The following is a 26,807-nucleotide window of genomic DNA, read 5'->3' as shown; positions in this document are numbered from 1 at the left end:
GGGGGGAGAAGGGGGCCCTCAGGCACGGAGACCTGGCCCCTCCCCCGTCGGGCTCCCCGCCCCCGCGGCGCCCCTCACCTGGGGGGGAGGGGGCCCGGCCCCTCCCACGTGCCCGACGGGGCGGCGCGGGTCCTGCGTCGAGGTGGCACCTGCTGGGTGCCTAGGGAGGGGGCGCGCGGCCCCCGGAGGCCGAGGCCGCCCAGTGCCTCGCGTGTCACGGCCTCGGAGCGTTGTCAGCGCGTGCGGATGAGGAAACCGAGGCTGGCGGTCAGGAACGCTTCTGAATCGGGGAGCTTGCGGCCGCCTCCCGTGGGCTGAGCCCCCCCCCCCCCCCCCCCCCCGGGCCGGCTCCGCGCCCTGTAATGGTGCCAGTCGGCCGGGGTGCGGGGAGGGGCGGTGCGAGGGCCCCGGGCGGCGGGTCTGAGCTCCGCATGGGGCCTTTGGGGCATCTTCGGGGGTGCTGAGCGAGCCCCCGCCCCCCTGCCCCCTCCCGCTGGCTCCACGTGTAGCTGAAGCAGTAGAAGCACTTGCGGCTTGAGCTCCTCCTGTCTGGAAGCTTCCAAGTGCGGCAGGTTATTTAAAGTTGTTAGGGAAGCTGTAAAGTCTCGGCCAACTGTGCGGGCCAAACAAACTTAAGTGGTCCGTCCCCATTCCCTGATCACTTTTTGGGTGCGTGTCCCTCACCCCCTCCCCAGTCTTCAAGTCTTCATCACCCAGACTCAAATCTGAGGAGAGGCCCAGGGTCATTGGGGCGTCAGAGTAAGGGGGTCTGTGTGGTGGTGCAGAGAGGTCTTCAGAAGGGTTCAGGGCTCACAGGAGAAGGGATCCAGGCTCAGAAGAAACTGGACTATGCATGAGGTGACTTTTTTCTTTTTTTTTTCTAATACTTTAAGAGATTGGTATGCAAAAGCTGCCCAACACTTCAGCCACAAAAATGACTGACTTGAGTGTTGTCCAGGTTTCATGTAGGTTGTACCCTCTATATGGTAGCTTTTGAAACGAAGCTGAACCTATTTTTTTAAGACACAATGCTGAATGTGGTTAGAGTTTGAAACTTAGGTATAGGTTTGCTTCTGGGAATTCCCGTTCAATCTTAATAGGCTTCTTCTGGTCTGGGGGGGTCATATAATTCACATCCTCTCTGAACTAGTTAAAGAGCCACGTTCCTTTCCTTCAGAAGCCTTGCTTCAGTATAACATTATTGGCTCAGGAGCAAGGGTTGCTTCCTCAGCGGAGACTGCTAAAGTTCACTGTCTTCTTTTAGCAGATTGGTTTAAAAAGGGCTGGGTTTTTTTTTTTTTTTAAGTGTAATGTTGGAAACCTGGGGAGGAGGAGCAGCAGCAGCAGTAGTTTGTATAGATTGAATTTCCATTGCTGTATCCTATTGGAGGGATGCTTGGTGACTTGAAAAGATTGCTTGCTAGGCTAGACATTTATCTTACTGGGTTCCCCTGAGTCATGCCTGGAGAACTGTTAAACCTTTTGGGCTATAAGACAAAGAGCTGTATAAAAGTGGATCATTTTGTAGACTCTGCCCTGTTTTCCTCCCCAGGCCCCCAGGCTGAAAACTGTGGCCTTCCTTTTGGTCCTGATTGATCCTCTGATCATTTCACTGCCACCAGCCAGCAGGTGAGAGCCCTATTGTTCCTAACTTTAAGCACTTTTCTCTAGAGTTGCAGCGGTAGAGGGGGTTACAGTTTCCTAGAATTTAGACGTCAAAGGAACCTCCATTTATTCCAACCATGCATTTTTTGTTTGTAGAAACTGAGGCCTGGTGACTTATTCAAGGTCATGAGTAATGGAGCCAGATTCTAGCTGGCTTTCTTGGCTCCATTGCTGTTCTTGTTATCGGAAGAAAGGAGATTTCCTATTCTTGGAGGAATAGTTGTGTGTGAACAGCTGTCTCTCCTCACCTCAGAAACTTGGAGGTGGCTGCTTGTGGGCCGCTCACTTCCACTCTCAGGGACTCAGTACACTACCTCTGTAGGAGGAGTAGAAAATAGTAGGGCTGGCCCAGTGGGGGGGGGGCGCCTCCCATTTGATCTGGCTGCCTTAATTGGCCAGGAAGTGCGCCACTCATGAAAATGTTTTCCAAAGAAGTTGAAAGAAGTGGATCTCAGCAGAATTAAAATGAACTTGAAGTTAGAACCAGACAGCCCACTTAGGAAGTGTCTACTCCCAGGGCGATCATTCTTCAGTCACGAGTATCACAGAAGTGAAGCTGAGGTGATGGAGCCATGCTAGCTGGAAAGCTAAGTACCTGCGCGGTGCTTCTCTCACCAAAGGATGCACGCTTGTCATGAGTTTTGTTGCACGCTGTAAACGCTGACCCGTTTGTAGGGCTTGGGGCTGCTTAAAGAGAGCTGAAAAAAATTAACCTCATTTTTTTCTTGAAGTCAAATCAACATGCTTTTATTAAGTAACTACTGTGTGCCAGGCATTGTCCTTAAGTGCTTGAGATATGAAGAAAGACAAAAAAAAAATCTGTTCTCAAGGAGCTCATAATCTGATGGTTGAGATGACATGTAAACAGCAACATCCAAATGAGTGCGAGTGTGCAATGCATGCACCACACACGTGCACACACCACACACGTGTGCGCACATACATGCACACACATACACTCACCATACCACACTTGCATACACCACACACGCACACACATGTACACATGTTGGAGATCACCTCAGAATGAAGGCACAGATTAAGGAGGACTGGCAGTGGGTTCTTGAAGAAGGCAGAGACTTGAAGGAAGCCAGGACAGGGTATTAGAGAGAGAGCATTCCATGCCAGTGAAAAGTGCCTGGAGTTGGAAGACAGAGGGTCTTCTTGGAGGAGCAGCCAGGAGGCCGGTGTTTCAGGTTGGCAGAATATGTGGAGGGGAGTGATAGAGTGGAAGGGGCCAAGCAAAGGCTTTTATCTTTGATCTTGGAGGTGATGGGAGCCATTGGAGTTCATTGAGTGAGGGGAGGGAGGGTGACAGGGTCAGGCCTGTGCTTCATCGAAAATGAGCTGGAGTGGGGAGAGACTTGGGGCAGGGAGACCCTTCTGCTGGAGGCCACTATGTGGCCCTGTGGATAGAGACCTGGACCTGGAACCTAGAAGACCTGAGTGCAGATCTGGCCTCTGACCTGGGCAAGTCGCTTCATCTCTGCCTGCCTTAGTTACCTCATCTGTAGAATGAGGATAATATAAAGCACCTATCTCCCAGGATTGTTGTGAGGATCAAATGAGATCCCATGCAGAGTCGGTACTTAATGAATGTTCCTTTCCCCTTCCCTGTTGAAAGGAGTCCAGACTCAGTGACGCCAGTGTCAGAGGACAGGAAGATGGTGTGTAAGAGTTGTCAGAATGGGGGCGGCCAGGTAGCACAGCGAGTAAGAGCACCTGCTCCAGTGTCAGGACGACCTGGAGATTGAATCCTGGTCTCGGACACTTAGCACCCACCCAGAAACACCTGGCTGTGTAACCTTGAGCAAGTTACTTAACCCCAATTGCTTAGGGGTGGCCAGGTGGCTCAGTGAGTAAGAGCACCGGCTCAAGTGTTGGGATAACCTGGAGATCAAATCCTGGGTTCAGACACTCAGCACCACACTCAGAAATAACTGGCCGTGTAACCTTGAGCAAGTTACTTAACCCTGATTGCTTAAAAATTAAAAAAAAAAAAAAGAGTTGTCAGGATGGTGGAATCAACAGGGTTTGACTGCTGTTGGCTGTGGGAGCTGAAGAAATGGATAAAACATTTCTTAGATGCTCTGTACAAAGAATTGTGCTAAGGCTATGAAGAGAAAAGTCATGGCCTGCTTTCCGGGAGTGTGAATTTGAATGGGGGAGACAACACATAGGGAAGGATTTAGCTGCCAGTCAGGTGGGCTCTTAGAGTTCAGTGACCAAGTGGCTATTTGTGTCTTTAACGCCATTTCCACTGCTAGAAGACCTAGGTATTTTTTTTTTTTTAAGCAATCGGGGTTAAGTAACTTGCTCAAGGTTACACGGCCAGTTATTTCTGGGTGTGGTGCTGAGTGTCTGAGCCCGGGATTCGATCTCCAGGTCGTCCCAACACTGGAGCCGGTGCTCTTACTCGCTGAGCCACCTGGCCGCCCCTGACCTAGGTATTTTTGAGGTTGAGCCGTGCAGCAGGGCCAGCGCCTGCCTTTTTTGGGTCTGCATATCTGGCTGCAGCACCTGTGGGCACAGTTTGCTGGTGGCATTCTTCAGATAAAGTCTGTGGGCACTGGGACAGCATTCAAGGTCCTGGGATGTCTCTATAAAGGTCTCAGGGGACATGACAGTCAAGGTCCCGAGGAGTAGTTTGGCTTTCCTGACATATACCATCTTCTGTCTTTCCCTCAGGGTGCCTTCCTGCTTCATCTGCTAGTTTGCCTGCCGTGGGTATAGCAACTGGGAATGGTGACTGTCAGCGCTGAGAGGGGCTGCCACTCCCAGGGTTTCCCTGCCTCTGAGTGCTGGGTAAATAGTGACAGTAAAGGAATGGGGATGATGGTCATATTCTCCACATTGATACAGAAGTTGAGAAAGTGGGGGAGGTCTTGGGGGAAAGAGGATAAGTTCACTGTGGAAATGCTGAGTTGGAGATGTCTGACAGGCTTTTGGAGGTTCAGGCCCACTGAATAGACCTGAGAATCATTAGAAGAGGGAAGAAAATTGAATCCAGGGGAGCTGCTCAGATTACCAGAAAGGCCCAGGACTGAGCCTTGGGGGATACTCAGGGCTGGCTTTTGAGTGTGACTCAGAGGAGCAGAAGCACTGGAGAGAGCTTGTCAGGAAAACGAGAGGGAAGAGGAGTGTTGGGAGCCAAAGCAAAGTGCTAGAGGAAGAGGGGATGAGGAATGTCAGTGCTGGAAGGTAAATAGGCCCTAAAACACAGCCTTGTCATTACATGGAGCATCAGAACCAGTGTCAGGATGCAAGTCTGCATGTTACTGGGGGTAGGGAGTGGGGGGGGGGGCGTAGCACCCCCTGTGGTGTTTGAAGAGGGAGTTTGCTGGGAAGTCCAGAAGGGGAAATGTGCACGTGTCGGCCAGTATTTACCTTAACGGGGCTCGACCCTTTCTTCCAGTGTGTAGTCACATATTCTGGGGGCCTCTTTTCCCCCGGGAGAATGGAGACTCCTTGAGCACAGGGACTATTTTTATATTTTGTTTATACCTTCACTGCTATGTACTTTTTTTTTTTTATTTGAGTATGAATTTATACAAGCATCATTAGTCAGGGACACACCTTGTCCCCATAGAGTATAACCACAGTTGATGTGGTAATAGCCGTATTGCCTTGATTAATCGTTTAATCTAGTGATCATGGCTTGCTCATCTCTGAAGTAAGGATTGGACTAACTGAAAGCTAGGCTCTCTCTGCTGTTACGGTCGTCGTAACCCAGAGCTAAGAATAGGTTATTTTCAGGGAAGTCTGGGGAGGATATAATAACATTTTAGACCATCATTAAAGAAAAAAATTCATGAATTTCTGCTGCTGAAGGGAAACTTTCCACAGTCATCTGGAAAATTTGTTTCTGTTGAATCACTTTATTGAATGATGCCCAAGAAATAAGATATAGTCGAAATATGTGGGAAATCTTTCTTTTATTCTGCTAGTTACCTGCTGTATACTAGGAACAAGTGAGACTATCCATCATTTGAAATTAGGTGGCTCCGATTCTTCTCTTTCCTCCTCCTGCTTTGTGCAAGAACTCCTCCCCCACCCAGGAGATCCTTTTAATAAGTAATGAGGTAGCCCAGTTCACTTTGGAAGCCTTTTGAAGAGTTTAGGAAAGTTTTTCTTCTGGTGACCCCAAATTTACCTCTATTACTGCCATCTCTTTTAGTCTTGTTCTCTGGATTCAAACCCAGGTTCTGATAATCACTCTTTGGTGTGAGAATTCATTAGCTCTTTGAAGAGTCTGTTCCAGCTTTTCTTTATTTTATTCTACTGAGGGAAAGTGAAGTGTACACAGATAAATCATTTCTTGGTGTGAAGAGAATGCTAACCTTGGGGGTATTGGAAAGGCCTCTTGAAGGGGGTGGCTGCTTGAGTTGGGTCTGGGGAAGGGAGCCAGAGATTCCAAGAGGTGGAAGTGAGTGAAGAGGGAGCAAATTCCAGGCTTGTTGAGAAGGCAGGGAACAGCAGCAGTTGGACTGGAATGGAGAGTGTGGGAATTCGTTTGGAAAGATAAAAAGCAGAGCTGAGCCAGGTGGTGAAGGGGTACTTCATGGGCTTCTAGGATCTCTAGCCAATGAAATCATAGTTGTAGAAATTGCTTTAGCATAGTGCTTGATGAGGATGTAGGAGATGCATAAGTGCTGCTTCCCTCCCCCCCTTGCCTGGGCACTCTTAGAGCTTCTTGAGAGGAGAATGACAGACTTTTGCTTGTGGCAGCTCCTGTGAGCTTAGACTAGAGAGGGGAGTGACTGGAAGCCAGGACGATTGCTGCAGCCAGAAGTTAGGGGAGAGACAGTGGAGAAAAGGGGAGAGAAGCCATATTTCCTTTAGGCATCTTTCCTTTTGCATGGGTTTGCCTGGGCTCATCACTTCTCTTCTGCCACTCAAATGTTAGTTAAATCCATTTAAGTTTTGACCATAAATAATGAATTAGGTGCTTATTCAATATCAAGCCCTTTCCTCTGCAGATGCAAATTCAGGCCTGAGAGATTTTCCCTGTGTTCAGGGAGCTCGTATTCTAATGGGAGAAAACCCTTATTAAGGGGGAGGTAGGCTGGTCTTGGGGTGGTGCCCATATGGCATGCAGTTTGGCTCTAGGCCTCTCAGGCAGACTGGAGGTCTGGTGTGGAGTGTGACAAGTATGGCCAGAGATAACTAGGCCAGCAGAGGAGGAAGTGCTGGGGGAGCCCACGAACAGGCTCTCTTCCCTCAGTGGACCTCCCCTCAGTAGGGGAACTGTGACTGGGGGGTGCTGCTTTGGCTCTAGTGAAATGAGACTGAGGATGGTTCGACTTTTGAGTTGGTTTCCAGCCTTGCTTCTTAAAGAATACGTCAGCGTTTTTGGACATAGTTCTTAGTGATTGAGTTTCCTGTTACTCTGACCTTGATTGTTTTCTTGCCCGACCACGTCACTCCCCTATGCACTAAGCTTCACTAGCTCCCTCTCACCTCCAGGATTAAATACAAAAATCTTTGGCATTCAAAGCCCTTCATGATCTAACCCTCCATTCCCCTCCTCTTCCTCCCCCCCCCCACCAGCTTGCCAATATTCCTACGTGCATATTATGATCCAGTGGCAATAGCCTCCTTCCTATTCCTGAAAACTGTCCCCACGAGCAGAGTGCTGTCCCTCCCCTGCCGTCCCTCCTTTGCTCCTCCTCTTGGCTTCTGTTCGAAGTCTCAGCTAAAATCACACCTTCTAGGGGTGGCTAGGTGGCATAGTCAATAGAGCACCGGCTCTGGAGTCAGGAGGACCTGAGATCAAATCCGGCCTCAAGACACTTAACACAAAAACTAGCCATATGACCTCGGACAAGTCATTTAACCCCAATTGCCCTCCAAAAAAAAAAATCACACCTTCTACCCCCAAACCTTTCTTGAGCCTTCAGATGGCAGTGCCTTTCCTCTGTTGGTCATTCCCAGTCTGTCCTGTCTGTAGTTTGTTTGTACTTGGTTGTTTGTGTTCCGCATGAGAGCAGGGCCTGTCTCTTGCCTTTCTTTGTTTCTTAGTGCTTAGCATGGCTCCTGGAATGTGAATAAACATTAATAAATGATCGTTGCCTCTCTGTCAGGTTGTCTCCAAGCTTTGAAGCCCCATTGGCAGAAGGTAGATTAGACTTACTCAGTTAGAACGGATGAAGGAAAGCATTGATTGAGAGCTAACTTTGCCCAGTACTCTGCTAAGCGTTGAGCTAAAGACTGGCAGTTGTAAACAGGAACATTTAGGTGTGACCTGGAAAAATTTCTTCTCTGGGCTTCACTATGGAGATAGAGATAGATAGTCTTGGCTGTAGCCTGTGATGCTTGATGCACAGCTGGCCTTTCATGGCACTCACTTGTGAGGTTTGGCTTCTTTGACACTTTTCTCACGGTGGAGACTGTCTGTCTATCCACCTGTCCATGCCTTTTCATTTGCAGGAACTGTCCACGGGGTGCTGACCTGTGTGTTGGAGAATCTAATTCTCAGGCTCTTAGCAGTAGGGTGGGTACCTTCTGTGATTGGCAGCATGCTACGTGAATGTAAGTTGGCCTCCTTTTCCTGTCATGCGTCTTCGGTATTTTTTAATATTATTTTTTCATTGAACTTGTGATTGGCAGGTGACAGCTAGGGGACACCATCGTGCCCAGAGCTCTGGGCCTGGAACCAGGAAGCCTCCTCTTGATGAGTTTGAATCTGGCCTCCAACATTTAGGAGCAGTGGGACTCTGGGCAAGTCACTTAATCATGTTTGCCTCAGTTTTCTCAGCTGTAAAATGGGCTGGAGAAGGAAATGACCAACCAGCGCAGTGTCTTTGCCAAGAAAATCTCAGTGGGGTCACAGAGAGTTGGACACAGCTGAACAACAGCAATGGACTGCAGGCTGTCCCTTCTGGAACCATCTTCACAGGGGGAAGAATGCAAGATTTGGAAGTCAGAGGGACCTGGATTCAAATCCTGAAGGCTCTGCTGTGTCTGCTTTTCTGCCTTGAGCTTAAATTATTTGCTTATCTGTGACTTCCCATGCCATCCAGCTTGGCATCTGTGACCTTATGAGCGCTCTCAGTCCTAAGTCTGCGGTTCAGGGATTCCGTGGAGATGATACAATGTGACACAATGTGCAGCCCTAGAGAACCTGCCAGAGTAAATAGTCTGAGTCCTTTTGAGGAAGCCTCCTCTGCTAACCGAAGGCAGTGCCCACTCCGGAGTGGGCATGGGAGGTCAGGGGCAGCTCTTGGTGATGTCATCCCTTGCCTGGGAAATTCTCAGTGCTGTTAGGGCTGGCTCTGTTTGAGTCCCAAAGAGCCACGCAGCCTCCTGTTCAGTTCTTGGCCTGGTTTGTTATCTGCCTCCATCATCCAGCTTCTGAGCGGCCATCTTCCAAGAAGTACCCAAGGCTGGCTGGGGAGGGACTCGGAGGCCATTTTTTTACCCTTCCTGGTTCCTTCAGCACGTCCTCATCTGGCATGATCTTGAGACCGTGCATGCCCTCTCCTAGTGGCCTCACATCTTTTCTAAGATGTAGTCTTTAGAGCTGGGCTCATTACTCTGAAGAAGATCTGAATTGGGCTGAGGACAGAGTTAGGCTTCGGGCCTCAATGCTTCTGTAGCTGCTACATTGTTGGAGTGCGATTGATGTTGCGAAGGGTGCCGCAGACGCCCCCTCCCATGGGTTTCAAATGAGCTTCTTTGTATCTATACCTCTCCCCTCTAGTACTTTGCAAGCTTATTTTTGTAATCCAGATTGGAACTCTTAGTTCTATTAGATTTCCTTTGACTGGTTTGGGTCTAATATTCCAGCCTGTCCATTGTTCAGTGTTAGCCATCCCTCCCAGCTTTGAGTTTTCTGCAAATTCATTGAACATTCTTCTGGTACCTTTATCCAAGTCAGTAATGAAAATGTGATTAATGACAGGGGGCAGGGCCAAGGGCAGATTTCTGAAGCACTCCACCAAAGACTTGCAGTTTGATTGCATCTAATTCTGCCACTGTCTAGACCCAAGCGCCATATTTCCTATGAGTGAAGCATGAAGGACTTTTTCACATGTTGGGCTGACATATGGCTAATGTCGCTAGAGCCGTCGCTATTCTCATCTGCCACTCTGGTGATCCTGTTGGAAAAGCAAAACATTTTCACATGCACGGCCTGTTTTTGATGACGTTTTTGCTGGCTTTCTGTGATCAGATTGATTACTCTGCAGATTTTCACAAACCACTCCTTTAGTAATCAGCACTGGGATTCCCCCTTCCCCCCTCCCCACCATTGAGGAGCTTCTGCTATTTGCTGGGGCTGGATGAAATGGGCACAGTGCCATCTACAGACAAACTAACTGGCAGCCTTGCTGGCCCCATGGAAGAGGCAGCATGGGGTTGTAGAAAGAGCCTTGGCTTTAGATTGGAGCCTCCTTGAAGGTGGGGACTGGTTTCCAGTTTTGTCCTTGTGTCCTTCTCTAGAATGGGCTTCTCACATGGGATGTGTTTAGGATGTGCTCTGGATGGAATTAAATTATTGTGTGTGTGCTCCTGGGCAGATGATTAGATTGGGAGCACCTTGAGGGCAAGGACTGTCTTTTTTCTCTTTTTGTATCCCCAGTGCTTAACCCAGTGCCTGGCACATAATAGGAACTTAAAAAAAGGTTGATCGATTGAAATGGCTTAATCTCTCAAAGCCTCGGTTTCCTCATTTGTAAAATGGGGAACGTAATGCCTAAAGAACCTACCTCACAAAGTTACTTGAAGATCAAATGAGATAATGCATGTAAAGGGCTTGACAACCTTAAAGCACTATATAGATGATATCGCTGTTCAGTCATTTCAGTTGTGTCTGACTCTTTGTGATCTCATTTGGGTTTTTCTTGGCAGAGATACCAGAGTGGTTTGCCATTTACTTCTTCAGCTTATTTTACAGATGAGGAAACTGAGGCAAACAGGGATAAGTGACTTGCCAAGGGTCACACAGCCAGTAAGTATCTGAGACTGGATTTGAACTTTAGGTCTTCCTGACTCCAGGCCCAGTGTTTTATCCACTGCACTACCTTGCTGCTGCTCTGGACTTCTTAGAATTGGTTTTTAATGCATTAAATAAAATACAGTCAGTAAACGTTTATTCAGCACCTACTGTGTGCCAGACCCAGGGAATACCAAGGCATAATAAGGGTGTCCTTCCTGCCCTCAAGGGGCTTATTGGGAGTGGGGGAGGAAGAATACAAACATAGAACAAGAAATTGAAGGCTTGGGATTCCCTCAGCCAAAATGGCAGGAGAATTTAGTTCATCTTGTAGAATGAAGAATTTCTGGAGTTGATAAATTCTAGGAAGTCAGTGGGGCAAGAAATGAAGAGGTGAATTCCCTGCTTGCCTTCCTTAAATGGTAGAGGATGAGAGAGGAGCTCACTCCAGTCAGAGGGATGGGAAGAAAAAAAGGAATCCAATACTAGTGAATTGCAGTTACTAAGATATTTAAAATAACAGGTTTATGACCTAATTGCCCCTGATCCTAGTGCGTAGAGAAGAGAGAAGAAGGTCGAAGTCTGAGCTCTGGTGTCCCCTGGCATAGGGAGCAGGATGCTGGTAAGATCCTGTGAGGCGTTGGATGAGCACCAGCCAGACCAGTGAGAGGAGAAGCAGATCAAGTGTGACCACTCACTTCCTTTGTCATCTTGGTGTTAGTGATTTGGAGCACTCTTCCATATAGCCTATCATGAGAGCATTTAATAGGAGAGATGGTTGCAGAAAGGGTGTGATTGAGGACTAAGAAAAGGCCCCTGCATTTAGTAACCAAGAGGCCATTGGTAGCCTTTGGAAGGAATGCTTAGAGTCTTGATTACTGAAGGTTAAACCAGAGTTAAGGAACAGAGATGGTTTTATTTAGGCTGTGAAAGGGAGGAGATATCGAATGATAATTTAGGGGAATGCCTGGGTTAAGTGGAACCTTTTTAACTATTGGCCACTCCTTGTTTCTAAATTTTTTTTTTGTGGAATTAGGTGTACCATGGTCCTCCAGGGGTTTTCCTTTCTGACCTCTTAGCCTTCTTTCTGATCTGGTAACGGATGTATGTCCCAGTACTCTGTCCCAAATTGAGTTTCTGTCTTTACTTGAGCCTACTTGTGATTGAACTATTTGTGTGGTATGCTGCCATTTGCCTAATCTCTTAATTTTGACATGTTGGCATTATTTTTATTTCATTCTTATCTATTCTACAATCCATTATCAAGTTCATTTAATTCTTTTTGCAGTTTTTAGACTTGAACCCTGAATTTAACCCTAAATAGTTAAATTCTAGGGAAGTATTAAAATGGGAAATCAAATTTCTAGTATTTTACATATTCAAACATGTAAACTCAATTTTTATATTTAAGATTAATTTTGCCCTAGAATTTATTTCTACTGTTTGTGCTTTAGCCCTCCCAAACTTTGAACTTGTTTGAACATAGCTTGAATAAAGTTACTTTTTTTGTCTCCCAAGTCTTTTCCTTACCCCACAGACACAATATTCCATCTCCCAAATTTTTGAGGAACAGCAAAGGTAGTTTTTTTATTTTAGAGAGTAGATGAAATAATTTTCAAAGCAGTTGAGACTAGTTATATAAAAACGGATTAGAAGTGAGTCTTTTTGTAGAATGGACACAAATTTATAATTGATTAATATGTTTAGGTTTTATTCTTTTGGGTTTACTCCTGGATTCAAATAATTTAATTTGACATTATGCTTATGCTATATTACATATTGTAAAGAACAAGGTCTAATTAACTAAGCAGTGATATTTTCTCCTTTAAATGTTAACATCATTGCAGTATTTTTAATGCATCTTTAGCTCCTGTTTTGAAAGTATTGCATGAAATAGACACACATGACTTTTTGATTGGTGAGGGTGGCCATGCATAGATGATCAAAGGAGGTTTATTGTTCATCACTATTCTCCTGTAATTGCTGACTCTCAGGTCTCCAGTGATCTTCTAATTTGCCCAATTTCCTGACCTTTTTCCTCTGAGACTTTATCCTGACTACCCTGTCACTTTTGTCTTTTTCTTTTCTTTTCTTTTCTTTTTTTTTTTTTTAAAGCAATTGGGGTTAAGTAACTTGCTCAAGGTTACACGGCCAGTTATTTCTGGGTGGGTGCTAAGTATCTAGCCCAGATTTGATCCCCAGGTCATCCCAACACTGGGGCCGGTGCTTTTACTTGCTGAGCCACCTGTCTGCCCTACCCTGCTACTTTTGAACACTGTTAACTACCCTTTTCTGTTTGATCATTTTTTTGCCCTCTGCTTCAGAAATACCCAACTCCCTGATGGTTGTCTTCCCATTTTTCTTCCTTCATTGTGTCTTTGGCTGACTTTGCAGCTTCTTGCTTACCTGTTAGTATGACTCTTCCTCTAATGATTGTCTTTGATCTTTTTCTCTCTTTTTACTCTCTTGGCAGTCTCGTTTACTCCTGTGCCTTTAACTACCACCTCCTCTATGAGGTTGACTTTTAATGTTTTCTCTCTTGACCTCTCTTCTAAACTCCAGACTTTAGCATTCTTTGCACAAAAGAAATCACCACTTGGATATTTTTTAGTCAGCATCTTAAACGCAGCCTGTCCAAGACGGATCTGAAACTGGTTGGCCACCATCTTTTCCTGGATAGGCTCTCCACTGGGTTTTTATGGCACTAGTTTATTTTGGTTCTCTGTGCTGTTCTTCTCAGTCTCTTTTTGCTGAATCATCATACATGTTATGCCCATTAACTGTGGGTATGCCCAAGAGCTCTGTCTTGGGCCCTTTTCTCTCTATCCTCTCATATGGTGAGAGCTTCTATCAGCTCTCATTGGTGCAGTTACCACCCCTGTGCAGATGAGTTCTTGATTGATTATTTAGTCTTAGTGCTGAATGTGGGAATTAGATACTGGGAGTTGAGTGTTTGGGTTGACTTCCAAATTGAGAAGGATTGTGGAGAATGAATGGAAAGAGAGTGATTAGTGGCAGCAAATGCAGATGGCTTTTTGATTTGGCTGAAAAGGGAAGAGATTCATGTCCCAAATGGGACATTCATTTGAGGGAATGGAAGAGTCTAGTGAACATTTTTTAAGGATGGGGGAGTATCTTGGATGTGTTTGAAGGTAACAGGAGAGAAACTAGTTGATACAAAGAGGCTGAAGATGAGAGAATGAAAGACTATGAGCATGCAGTCTATTGGAGACGAAGGGAGGGGATGGGATGAAGTATGCATGTAGAGGGGGTTGGTCTTAGCAAGGAGGTCATCTGTGTCAAAGACTGGGGGAAAGGAGACAGATCATTTTGAGGTAACAATGAGAGGAGGAGGGTTTTTTTTTTTTCCCAGTAAAATAAAAGGCAAAGTCCTCAGCTGAGAGAACAGGGGAGAAGGAGACCAGAAGATACAGAAGGGCACTCAGCATGACTTCTCTGGGCTGCTAGATGATCAGCTAGGAATGCGACCGCTGCTTTTCTCAGTGAGGGCCCAGTTGATGGATTGATTTGTAACGTGCCCAGCCTCTGCAGTTGGGGAGTGAGTAGGAGTGCAATAATCCAGAATGGAGGTTTGACAAGAGAAGATATGCAGGAGGATGAGCGAGTGAGGGATTGGGGAGCAGAGGACATTGTAGAATTGAAATGGCTAACTCAGGTGGAGGTTGGAGAGGGAGGAAAATGAAGTCAGAGCAGGGGTCATGGTCTGAGAAATTACTAAGCAATAGGGGATTAGAGGTCTTGATGAGGTTGAAAGACTAAGGTTTGAAGAGTGAGACATAGGGAGAGGTGGAATGATAGGTTATGGTAAAATAAGGTTTCTAATGAGGAAAGTGGAACACTGGTCAGTAATCTTGAAATCAAGTGTGTTACTATCCCTGTGTAAGACTGTGATAGAAACAGGTCATGAGATTGAAAGAGGTTCAGAAGTTGGGAGGTAAGGCAATGTGAGGAAGCACCTGTATCAATATCAAAGCCCCCTAGTTTAAGGGCAGAAGTTGGAGAGGAGAGAAGAGAGGAGAGGGAAATGATGAACTAGGTGCTGAATTCCTTGTTGTCAAGAAGGAAGCATGATTTGGGGGGTTGGTGGACTTAGAGCCTCAATAATTTAGATTGGGTTGATGATGAAGACCTCAAAGGAAAGGTTGTTGAATGAAAGGGGTGATGGGAAAGTCTGGAAGTTATGTAGGGAAGGAATGTTCAGACCTCTCTCTCAGAACCCTGTTTGGATTTACAAAAAAGTTTGTCTTTCCTGCTTCTTAGGGCCATTGGACCTCTGTCAAGAAGTAGGTGGTAAAATTCCTTGGTCCTTTGGAGTCCTGGTTGGACATTACATTGATCAGAGGTCTTTCAAGTGCCTTTTTTGTATTTTTTGTTATAGTGTTGTTATGTAAATTATTTTCAGGGTTACCATTTTCCTCTAAAACAGTTCATTTTTAAATTTTTTTGAAATTTTGAACTTAAACTCCTGTCGTCCACCCCATTCTGGCCTCCCACCTCACTCCAACTAAAATTTAAGAGATTGAGGTGGAAAAAAATTTCTTGACAAGCAGGCATTTCAAGGTGGATCTCCATAGTTGCCACATCCAGAAATGTCTCTTTCTGCACTTGGGTTTCATCACTTTTTTGTCAGGAGGTGGGTAGCAGGTTTCACCTTCAGTTCTCTGGGAACACAGTTGTTCATTGTATTGATCTCTCAAGTCTTTCAGAAGTTGTTTTTCTTTAATGATTTTGTGTGAATTGTTTTTGTATATTGTTCTCCTGATTCTGTTCACTTCACTCTGCATCATACAGTTCATACTCCCCAGTATCCTTATTTCTTATACTGCATTCATATTCTGTTATATTCACATACCATCCTATATTCAGCCATTCCCCAATTGATGAATACTCCCTTACCGAGTATTCTTTTTGTTTTTTTAGGATCAGGAAGTTTTATTTGCTTGTGGCTATTCCCTCCCAAATATTCTTTCCTCTTATTTTCCTTCTTCCTTCTTATTTCCCTCCTCCCTCCTTTGTTTCCCTGTTGAGTGTGATATGTTTCCACACCAATTTGTGTGTGAGTTCACTCTTCTGTCCCTTTCTTTTTTCTTTTTTAAAATTTATTTATTTATTTACTATTAGTTGTGGAACATTCAATTCCACAATCCCTTGAGTTTCAAATTTTCTCTCTCCCCCCCCCCCCCCCCCCCCCCTTCTCCCTATGGCAGAATGCAATCAAATATAGGATCTAGAAATACCTTCACATTAAACATTAGTCAGGTTGTAAAGAAGGATTGTAACCAATGGAGTGAACCGAGAGAAAGAGGAAACAAAACAAAAAAGCTTGCTTCAGTCTGCATTGAGACTCTGTAGCTCTTTCTCTGATGTGGGCGTCTCTTTCCATCATGAGTCTTTGTCTTATAACCTTGCATTGCTACATCAGAGTTAGTCATCACAGATACATTGTGTCTGTGATTGTGTACATATTTCTCCTAGTTCTGCTCTTCTCACTCAACATCAGTTTATATAAGTCTCTCCAGGTTAGTATGAAGTCCATTTGCTCCTCATTTCTCATAGCACAATAGTATTCCAGTACATTCATATACCATAACTTGTTCAGCCATTCCCCAATTGATGGATATCCCCTTGATTTCCAATTCTTTACCACCACAAAAAGAGCTGCTAAAGTATTTTTGTACATACGGGTCCACTTTCCCCTTCTATGATCTCTTTGGGATACAGCCCTAGAAGTGACATTACTGGATCAAAGGATGGGCACTTATTTATAGCCCTTTGGGCAGTTTCAGATTGCGCTCCAGAATGGTTTAATCGTTCACAACTCCACCAGCAATGCATCAGTGTTGCAGTTTGTCCACATCCTCCCCAGCATTTATCATTTCCTCTTTTGTCATCTTAGCCAGTCTGACTTGTGAGATGTGGCACTTCAGAGTGGTTTTGATTTGCATTTCTCTAATCAATGGTGATTTAGAGCATTTTTTCATATGCTTATAGATATCTTTAATTTCCTCCCCTGAAAACTGCCTGTTCATATCCTTTGATCATTTAGCAATTGGGAAATGACTTGTGTTCTTGTAATTTTGATTCAGTTCTCTGTATATTTTAGAAATGAGACCTTCATCAGAGATACTGGTTGTAAAAATTTTCCCAATTTCCCACTTCCCTCTTATTCTTGGTTACATTGGCTTTATTTGTACAGAAACTTTTCAATTTAATGTAGTAAAAATGATCCATTTAGCATTTCATAATGCTCTCTACTCTTGTTTGGTCATGAAATCTTCTCCATAAATCTGACAGGTAAACTATTCCTTGCTCTCTCAGAATTGCTTCAGTATCAGCCTTTATACATAGATCATGTACCCATTTAGACTTGATTTTGGTACATGGTGTTAGATACGGTCTATGCCCAGTTTCTGCCATGCCATAGTCCAGTTTTCCCAGCAGTTTTTGTGAAATAGTGAGTTCTTACACTAAAAACTGGGGTCTTTGGGTTTATCAAAAAGTAGATTATATTATAGTCATTGCTTGCTGAGTCTTGTGTACCCATTCTATTCCATTGATCCACTACTATATTTCTTAGCCAGTACCAAGTAGCTTTGATGACTGCTGGTTTATAATATAGATTAAAATCTGCTATGGCTAGGCCACCTTCCCTAGCATTTCTTTTCAATAATTCCCTTGATATACTGGATGTTTTGTTCTTCCAAATGAATTTTTTTTACTATTTTTTCTAGCGCTATAAAGTAATTTTTTGGTAGATTGGTATGGCATTAAATATGTAATTTAATTTAGGTAAATTTGTTATTTTTATTATATTAGCTCAACCCAAGAACGAGCAGCTGATGTTTTTTCAATTAGTTAGATCTGACTTTATTTGTGTGAAAAGTGTTTTGTAATTGTGTTCATATAGGTCCTGGGTTTGTTTTGGCAGGTAGATTCCCAAATATTTTATAATATTTAATTAAATGGAATTTCTCTATCTCTTGCTGAATTTCATTAGAAATATATAGGAATGCTGAGGATTTATGTGGGTTTATTTTATATATTTATTTTTATTTTTTATTATATATTTTTATTTATTATATATTTATATATTTTATATCTTGCAACTTTGCCAAATTTATTTATTGTCTCAATTCTCTAAGTACATCATCATATCATCTGCAAAGAGTGATAGCTTAGTCTATTCTTTGCCTAATTTGATTCCTTCAGTTTTTTTTTTCCTTTTATTGCTACTGCTAACATTTCTAGTACTAAATTGAGTAAGAGGGGTGATAGTGGACATCCTTGTTTCACCCCTGACCTTATTGGAAATGCTTCTAGCTTATCCCCATTACATATAATACTTACTGATGGTTTTAGATAGATGCTACTTATTATTTTAAGGAAGACTCTCTTCCTATACTTTTCTAGTGTTTTTAATAGGAATGGGTGTTGTATTTTGTCAAAAGCCTTTTCTGCATTGATTGAGATAATCATATGGTTTCTGCTAGTTTTGTTGTTTATGTGATCGATTATACTGATAGTTTTCCTCATATTGAACTATCCTTGCATTCCTAGAATAAATCTTACCTGATAAAAATGTATTATTCTCATGATAAGTTGCTGTAGTCTTTTTGCTAGTATTTTATTTAAAAATTTTGCATCTATATTCATGAGGGAAATTGGTCTTTGATTTTCTTTCTCTGTTTTGTCTCTTCCTGATTGTATCATAAAAAGAATTTGGTAGGACTCCTCCAATTTTCCCAAATTAGTTTGTAAAGTATTGGAAACAATTGTTCTTTAAATGTTTGATAGAATTTGCTAGTAAATCCATCTGGCCCTGGAGATTTTTTTTATTATTTTTTTAAAATTAATTTGTTTGTTTACTTTTAGTTTATAGGATTCAATTCCACAATTCCTTGAGTTTCACATTTTGTCCCCCCTCCCTCTCCCCCCCCCCCATGGCGGCATATAGTCAAGTATAGGATCTGTAAATACTTTCACATTATACATTAGTCAGGTTATAAAGACAGATTGTATCAGATGGAATGAAAAATGGTAAAGAGGACATAAAACCAAACAAGAAAAGGAAAAAGATCAGGTATTTTGCCTCCATCTGGATATAAACTCAGTTCTTTCTAGTTCTTTCTCTGGATGCACACATTTCTCTCCATCATGAGTCTTTTGGGATTGACTTATATCACTGCATTGCTGAGAAGAGTCCAGTCTATCAGAATTGGTCATCACACATACATTGTATCTGTAATTGTGTACAAATTTCTCCTGGTTCTGCTATTCTCATTCAGCATCAGTTCGTATAAGCCTCTCCAGGTAAATATGAAGACCGTCTGCTCCTTGTTTCTTATAGCACAATAGTATTCCATAACATGCATATATACCATAACTTGTTCAGCCATTCCCCAATTGATGGGCACCCCCTTAAATTCCAATTCTTTGCCACCACAAAAAGAGCTGCTATAAACATTTTTGTACATATGGGTCTTCCTCCCACTTCTATGATCTCTTTGGGATATAACCCTAGGAGTGGTATTGCTGGGTCAAAGGGTATGAAAGTATTTATAGCCCTTTGGGCATAATTTCATATTGCTCTCCAGAAAGGCTGGATCAGTTCACAACTTCACCAGCAATGCCTTAGTGTTCCAATTTGCCCACATCCTCCCCAGCATTTGTCATTTTCCTGTTTTGTCATCTTAGCCAATCTGACTGGTGAGATGTGGTACCTCAGAGTTATTTTGATTTGCATTTCTCTAATCAATAGTGATTTAGAGCATTTCTTCATGTGCTGATAGATATCTTTAATTTCTTTCTCTGAAAATTGCTTGTTCACATCCTTTGACCATTTATCAATTGGGGAATGACTTGTATTCCTATAAATTTGACTCAGTTCTCTATATATTTTAGAAATGAGTCCTTTGTCAGAGACATAGTTTGTAGAGATTCTTTCCCAATTTCCCACCTCCCTCTTAATCTTGGTTACATTGGCTTTGTACGGAAGTGTTTTAATTTCATGTAGTCATAATTATCCATTTTACATTTTATAATGTTCTCTAATTCTTGTTTAGTCATAAAGTCTTTCCCTCTCCACAAATCTGACAGGTAAACCATTTCTTGTTTTCTGAGACTGCTTATAGTATCAACCTTTATACCTAGATCATGCACCCATTTAGACTTGATTTTGGTATATGGTGTTAGGTAATGGTCTATGACCAGTTTCTGCCATACTGTATTCCAGTTTTCCCAGCAGTTTGTGTAAAATATTGAGATCTTATCCCAGAAACTGGGGTCTTTGGGTTTATCAAACAATAGATTACTATAGTCATTGACTTCTGAATCTCGTGTGCCTAATCTATTCCATTGATCCACTCCTCTATTCCTCAGCCAGTACCAAGTAGTTTTGATGACCGCTGCTTTATAATACAGATTGAAATCTGGTATAGCTAGGCCACCTTCCCTAGCATTTTTTTTTTTTTATAGTTTCAAATAACATTTATTTTATAGTTAGGCTATTATTACTAATACCAACCTGCCCAACATTGTATTTGGCTGTGCAGTAAAAATAGATGGATCTACAACAAATCTAGTATTATCCACAATTAGTGTTACTCGTTCTGATGTTCTTATACTCCGAGCTGCTTCCTTTGCATTCTCATACACAAATATCATTTCCCCAGAAGTCTTACAACCACCATCTGAACTTGACTGACTGCTGTTTCTGCTGTTGTTCCCAACACTGCTACTGGAACCATTGGGGGATGCTTTTTGAGGACGAGGACTGCTTGGGCGGGAAGAACTGTGATCTTTTTCTCGTTCAATGTGATGCTGTCGAGTGGGAGAAGTAACATTTCCTAATACATGGAGTGAGTTGTGACTCTACTTTTTCATGGGAGGAGTCACGGGATCTGTCGCTTGACCTTCTTCTATCTCTGGATCTCTCATGTCCACCACTAGCACCATGTAAGCTCATTTTGGTGTGGTCCGCTCCTCCTTTAGCAATACGGGATGGGGTACTTGAGTATTTATACAGTTTATGAGGTCTATTATGCAATTTCCGATCCCAGTTCTCTGGATCACTGGAGTTACTGTCATAAGGATGAAGGCGTCCTGCCATCCCACTTCAAGCTTCCTCACACTACAGCTCTGAAAGCACACATGTAGCACCCACAACCTGCAGTCGGCCCTGACGCGTCCGCTGGGAGCCGCAGGACGGCTGCGGGAGTGGGAGCGGTGCCTCTTAGCTCGCAGCCCGGGTGATCCCTCCTCCTCAGCCGGCGCAGCCTTAGCGGCCCCTGCTGAGGAAGGAGCTGCCAGGGCAAGCCCCGGAGATTGCAGGCCGGCTCTAGCATTTCTTTTCAATAATTCCCTTGATATACTGGATGTTTTGTTCTTCCAAATGAATTTTGTTACTATTTTTTCTAGCTGTATAAAGTAGTTTTTTGGTAAATTAATTGGTATGGTACTAAATATATAATTTAATTGTCATTTTTATTATATTCGCTCTACCCAGCCACGAGCAATTGATGTTTTTCCAATTAGTTAGATCTGACTTTATTTGTGTGAAAAGTGTTTTGTAATTGTGTTCATATAGGTCCTGGGTTTGTTTTGGCAGGTAGATTCCCAAATATTTTATAATGTCTACAGTAACTTTAAATGGGATTTCTCTTTTTATCTCTTGCTGTTGGATTTCATTAGAAATATACAGGAATGCTGAACTTTTATGTAGATTTATTTTATATCCTGCAAGTTTGTCAAATGTATTTATTGTCTCAAGTATTTTTTTTACTTGATTTTTTAGGATTTTCTAAATATATCTTCATATCATCCACAAAGAGTGATAACTTGGTCTCTTCTTGGCCTAATTTGATTACTTTGATTTCTTTTTCTTCTCTAATTGCTACTGCTAACATTTCTAGTACCAGATTGAATAAGAGGGATGATAGTGGACACCCTTGTTTCACCCCTGATCTTATGGGAAATACTTCTAGCTTATCCCCATTACATATAATACTTGCTGATGGCTTTAAATAGATGCTACCTATTATTTTAAGGAAGGCTCCATTTATTCCTATACTTTCTAATGTTTTTAGTAGGAATGGATGTTGTATCTTGTCAAGCCTTTTCTGCATCTATTGAGATGATCATGTGGTTTCTGCTAGTTTTATTGTTGATATAATCAATTATACTGATGTTTTTCCTTATATTAAACCATCCTTGCATTCCTGGAATAAATCCTACCTGACCAAAGTGTATTATTCTTGAGATAAGTTGCTGTAGTCTTTTTGCTAGTATTTTATTTAGAATTTTTGCATCTATATTCATGTGGCAGGTTGGTCTATAATTTTCTTTCTCTGTTTTATCTCTTTCTAATTTAGGTATCAGTACCATATTTGTGTCATAAAAAGAATTTGGTAGGACTCCTTCACTAATTTTCCCAAATAGTTTGTAGAATATTGGAATCAATTGTTATTTAAATGTTTGATAGAATTCACTAGTAAATCCATCTGGCCCTGGAGATTTTTTTCCTAGGGAGCTGACTGATGGCTTGTTCAATTTCTTTTTCTGAGATGGGGTTATTTAAGTAATTTACCTCCTATTCAGTTAATCTGGCCAACTTGTATTTTTGTAGATATTCATCCATTTCCCTAAGATTGTCAAATTTATGTGCCTACAATTGGGAAAAATAATTCCTAATTATTGTTTTGATTTCTTCTTCATTGGAGGTAGATTCACCCTTTTCATTTTTGATACTCATAATTTGGTTTTCTTCTTTTTTTTATCCTATTGACTAAGGGTCTATCAATTTTTTTTTTTTTTCATAAAACCAGCTCTTCGTTTTATTTATTCAATAGTTTTCTTAATTTCAATTTTATTAATCTCTCCTTTGGTTTTCATTATTTCTAATTTAGTATTTAATTGGGGATTTTCAATTTGTTCTTTTTCTAGCTTTTTCAGTTGCATGCAAGTCTTATTGACTTCCATTTTCTCTATTTTATTCATGTATGCATTCAGGGATATAAAACTTCCCCTAAGAACTGCTTTTGCTGCATCCCACAAGTTTTGGTATGTTTCATTATTGTCATTCTCTTGAATAAAGTTACTGATTGTTTCTATAATTTCTTGTTTGTGACTCACTCATTCTTTAGGATTAAATTATTTAGTTTCCAATTAGTTTTTAGTCTGTCTTTCCATGGCCCTTTATCATATATAATTTTTCTTGCATCATGATCTGAGAATGATGCATTTAATAGTGCTGCCTTTCTGCACTGAATTATGAGGTTTTTATGCCCTAGTACATGGTCAACTTTTGTGTATGTGCCATGTGTCACTGAGAAGAACGTATGTTCCTTTTTATCCTCATTCAGTTTTCTCCAGAGGTCTACCATACCTACCTTTTCTAAAATTCTATTCACCTCCTTAACTTCTTTCTTGTTTGAGGTTAGATTTATCAAGTTCAGAGAGGGGGAGATTGAAGTCCCCCACTAGTAGAGTTTTGCTATCTGTTTCTTCCTCCAATTCCCTTAACTTCTCCTCCAGGAATTTGGATGCTATACCTCTTGGTGCATATATGTTAGTGCTTCATTCTCGATGGTGCCTTTTGGCAGGATACAGTTTCCTTCTTATGCCTTTTAATTAGGTCTATTTTTCCTTTTGCTTTATCTGAGATAAAGACTGCTACTCCTGCTTTTTTTACTTTAGCTGAAGCATGATATATTCTACTCCAGCCTTTTGTGAGTATCTCTTGTTTTGTTCCTTTTTTTTTTTTTTTTGGAGGGTAATTGCAGTTAAGTGACTTGACTAAGTTCACATGGCTAGTTTTTGTGCCTGAAGCCCAATTTGAACTCAGGTCTTCCTGACTCCAGGGCCGGTTCTCTATTCACTGTACCACCTGGCCACCCCATCAAATGTGTTTCTTGGCAGACAGCATATTGTAGGATTATGGTTTTGAATCCCTTCTGCTATCCACTTCTGTTTTATGGGAGAGTTCATCCCATTTACATTCACAGTTATGATTACTATCTTTGTCTTTTCCTCCATCCTATTCCCTCCCCTGTATGTGTTTTCATTTCTCTATTCTCCCTTCCCCTCCTTAAGAATTTTCCTTTTGACCACCCCCTCCCTCAGTATTCCCTCCCTATGTACCTCCCTCCCTTTTCCCTTCCTTCTTACTACTATTTATTTCCCTTCTAAACCCCCCCCCTTTCCCCCCAAACTCTCCTACTGCCTGTAGGGCACAATAGATTTTTATACTTAAAGGAGTATGTTATTCCCTCCTTGAACCTAAACCAAGAAGAGTAAATTTCATATAGTGATCCTCTCCCTCCTTCCTTTCTCTCTACTATAATGAGTTTTTGTCTTTTTATGTCACTCTAAAATCCATGCAGATTCACTTTTTAGAGGTTAGTGATGAAATTCACAGAGGAGCTCAGAGAAATTGCTGCATATCTCTTCTGTCCCTTTCAGTTAAGAGTGAAATTTGTCTGATGCCCTCTTCCCTTATTCCTTCCCTCTATTTGTATCCTTTTCTTCTCATTCTCTTGGGAATCATAAACAGGAAGTTCTACCACCTTCTTCCTTTCTTTATTAATGTAAAATAGTCCTTTTACAAACCTTCTAGTTACAGAATTAGTCCTCCCCAGTACCCCTGATTTTAAACTTTAATTCTTTTAGTAATCTTAGAAAACATTAAGGTTCTGAAGGGACACATTTTTTTTTTCCTATTAAAATGTCACAACAGGGTCGGCTAGGTGGCACAGTGAATAGAGTATTGGCCCTGGAGTCAGGAGGACCTGAGTTCAAATACGGCCTCAGACACTTAATACTTACTAGCTGTGTCACCTTGGGCAAGTCACTTGACCACAATTGCCCAGCCTTCCCTTCTCCAAAATGCAAAAGCAAAAAAAAAAGTGTGACAACAACGGCATCTTTTAACCCCTTTCAGTTGCTCAAATACCTTTACCTTCCTAGGTTTCTTTTGGTTCCTGTGTTTGCATTTCAAAGTTCCTACTCAGATCTAGTCTCTTCATTAGAATTGCTTGAAAGTTCTGTATTCCATTTAGGGTCTACCACATTACTCAGTTGTGCAGATTAATTTATTTCTTGGTTGTTAGCCTGTTCTTTTTGTCTGGTCAAATTGTTTTCCATGCTCTTATTGTTTATGATATCAGCTGCCAAGTCTTGTGTAATTCTGACTGTGCTTCCTTTGTACTTGAGCTGCTTCTTTTGGGATGCTTGCTGTATTTTGTCTGTGACATGGGAACTCTGGATTTTTGCAGTGACATTCCTGGGAGTTTTCATGAGTTGATAAATATATCTTCCCATCTCTTCTTTGAGGTCTTCTCAGTCTGCTTCTAATACATAGATCCTGGTTAGTTTTCATTTATGATTTCTTGGAATATAGTGCTAGGCTTTTTTTTTTTTTAATATATCATGATTTTCAAGGACTCCAGTGATTTCTTAATATAATTTCTTGATGTAATTCAGCTTATCTTTTCTTTTTTCTCTTTTTTGATCATGTTCTAATATTTCATAGGTTTCTCTTTGGTCTTTTCTAGTTTTTAGGGTTTCCAATTCTTTTTTTTGTAGGGCATTTGGGGTTAAGTGGTCAAGTGGCTAGTAAGTGTTAAGTGTCTGAGGCCAGATTTGAACTCAGGTCCTCCCGACTCCAGGGCTGGTACTCTATTGACTGGGACACCTTAGCTGCCCCAGGGTTTCCAATTCTTGAGCAAAGTTTACCACTTTTTATTCTAATGTGTTTATTTTCTTTACAATTCTTTTATCCAAAGTTTTCATTTTAATTTTTTATCTCTTGCTTCATTTCTTATATGCATGTAATTTTTGTGGAAAATCCTCTACCACCATTCCCTTGGCATCATTTTTTGCAGTTGTTACAGAGTTAATTCCTCCTTTTGGGCCATCTTTATATTGACAATGATGTGTTTTATACTGGTCAGTATTTTCTTTGATTTTCTCATTTCTCTAGGCATAGTTTCTGAATTGCGGCTTTATTCTGGACAGACTTTTCTCCCTGATGTGTTTTTGGGTAGGAAGGTAGGTCCCCCTTGTTCTTGCCTTGGGTCCCTCTGTGTACTGGGGTTAGGACTACTGGATCCTCAGGGCCTTCTGGTGTCTCCGGACACTTGGTGACCTCAGTGCCCTTGGGAAGTTCTCTAGAGCTTTGACTCCCAAGATCCTCAGCCCAGGGCAGGCTTTCTGTTCTTGGAGGGAGCCTAACCTTCTAGCTTGGGACACAGCTTTCTGTAGGAGGCTCTTCTTCTTTTTTTTTTTTATTGGAAAATTTTTTACTGTGACAAAGACATCATACAGTTTTTATGATCTTGGTCTCTCCTTCTTGCTTTTGTACAAGGCCAGAAGAGAAACATTTGCAACTTTTGCAACCTTGAATCGGACTCCAGGAATATCACTAACAGCATGACCTTTCCGACCAAATCCAGCAACCAAAACTTCATCATTTTCCTCAATAAAGTTTAAACAGCCATCATTGGGAACAAAGGCAGTTGATTTTTTTTTTTTTTTGCCGTTCTTAATCGGTTGAACTCTTACACACTTTCTGATGGCAGAATTGGCCTGCCTGGCTTCCACACCCACTTTTGCCAAGACAATCCCTTTTGCATGAGCTGCTCCTCCAGATGGGTTGGCCTTCAAGGCAGTGCCCAGATGAGCTTTCTTGTATTGTTTGTCATGCCCCTTTTGGTCTCTCACGTGGCTGCGGAGCTTTCTGGCAGTACGAAGACCACAGCACTTACCCATGCTGCCGCCGTTTGTGCCAAGGGAAGAGGCCCTTCGTGTATATGTCCTGGCTCTTGTGAAACTGGGAGGCTGCTGGCTTTGCTGAGGATCCTTTTCCTGATTTAGCCTGTGGGTTTCTGGAGGACTTTTGTTTTTCAGTTCTGCCGTGAATGAATTCACTTCCAAATCATTGGATTTCTTGGTCATTATTTGGTCTGTGGTGTAGGTTTCTGTGGGTATATCTCCATGGGAGCAATGTGTTCTGCCTCTTGTTCTAGCTACCATTGTTCACCCAAGTTTTCCTTGTTTTCTCTGAAACTGCCTCTTTTGTTGTTTCCATTCCTATGCTGGGTCCCAGAAAACTGCTGTCTTGTAAATTTCTTTGGGGCTCCAGCCTTAGGAGTGGCGACTATCTAGACTGGTCAGGCCCAGTCACAGCAGC

General features: G+C 42.3%; 1 protein-coding gene across 8 annotated transcripts in view; it reads left to right on the top strand.

Moving 5' to 3' along the window:
* Nucleotides 1-26,807, top strand: part of ZZZ3 (zinc finger ZZ-type containing 3) — a 116,235-nt gene that overhangs the window by 958 nt on the left and 88,470 nt on the right. For 3 of the 8 annotated variants that reach the window (XM_069102230.1, XM_069102221.1, XM_069102224.1), the window contains exon 2: nucleotides 1,553-1,629. The exons of 2 other annotated variants lie outside the window; for them this stretch is intronic. The gene's annotated coding sequence lies outside the window, so the exon portion shown is untranslated. Of the gene's footprint in view, nucleotides 1-720; nucleotides 859-1,552; nucleotides 1,630-4,353; nucleotides 4,471-8,094; nucleotides 8,197-26,807 lie in introns of those variants that run through there. 3 more of the 8 variants (XM_069102227.1, XM_069102225.1, XM_069102222.1) reach the window with 3 other exon arrangements.

Source organism: Petaurus breviceps, unplaced genomic scaffold (assembly GCF_028583685.1).
Source record: "Petaurus breviceps papuanus isolate PSGF00001 unplaced genomic scaffold, PetGlider_PUasm1.0 545, whole genome shotgun sequence".
NCBI classification, from domain to species: Eukaryota; Metazoa; Chordata; class Mammalia; order Diprotodontia; family Petauridae; genus Petaurus; species Petaurus breviceps.
This window is presented reverse-complemented; position numbering and strand designations above follow the sequence as displayed.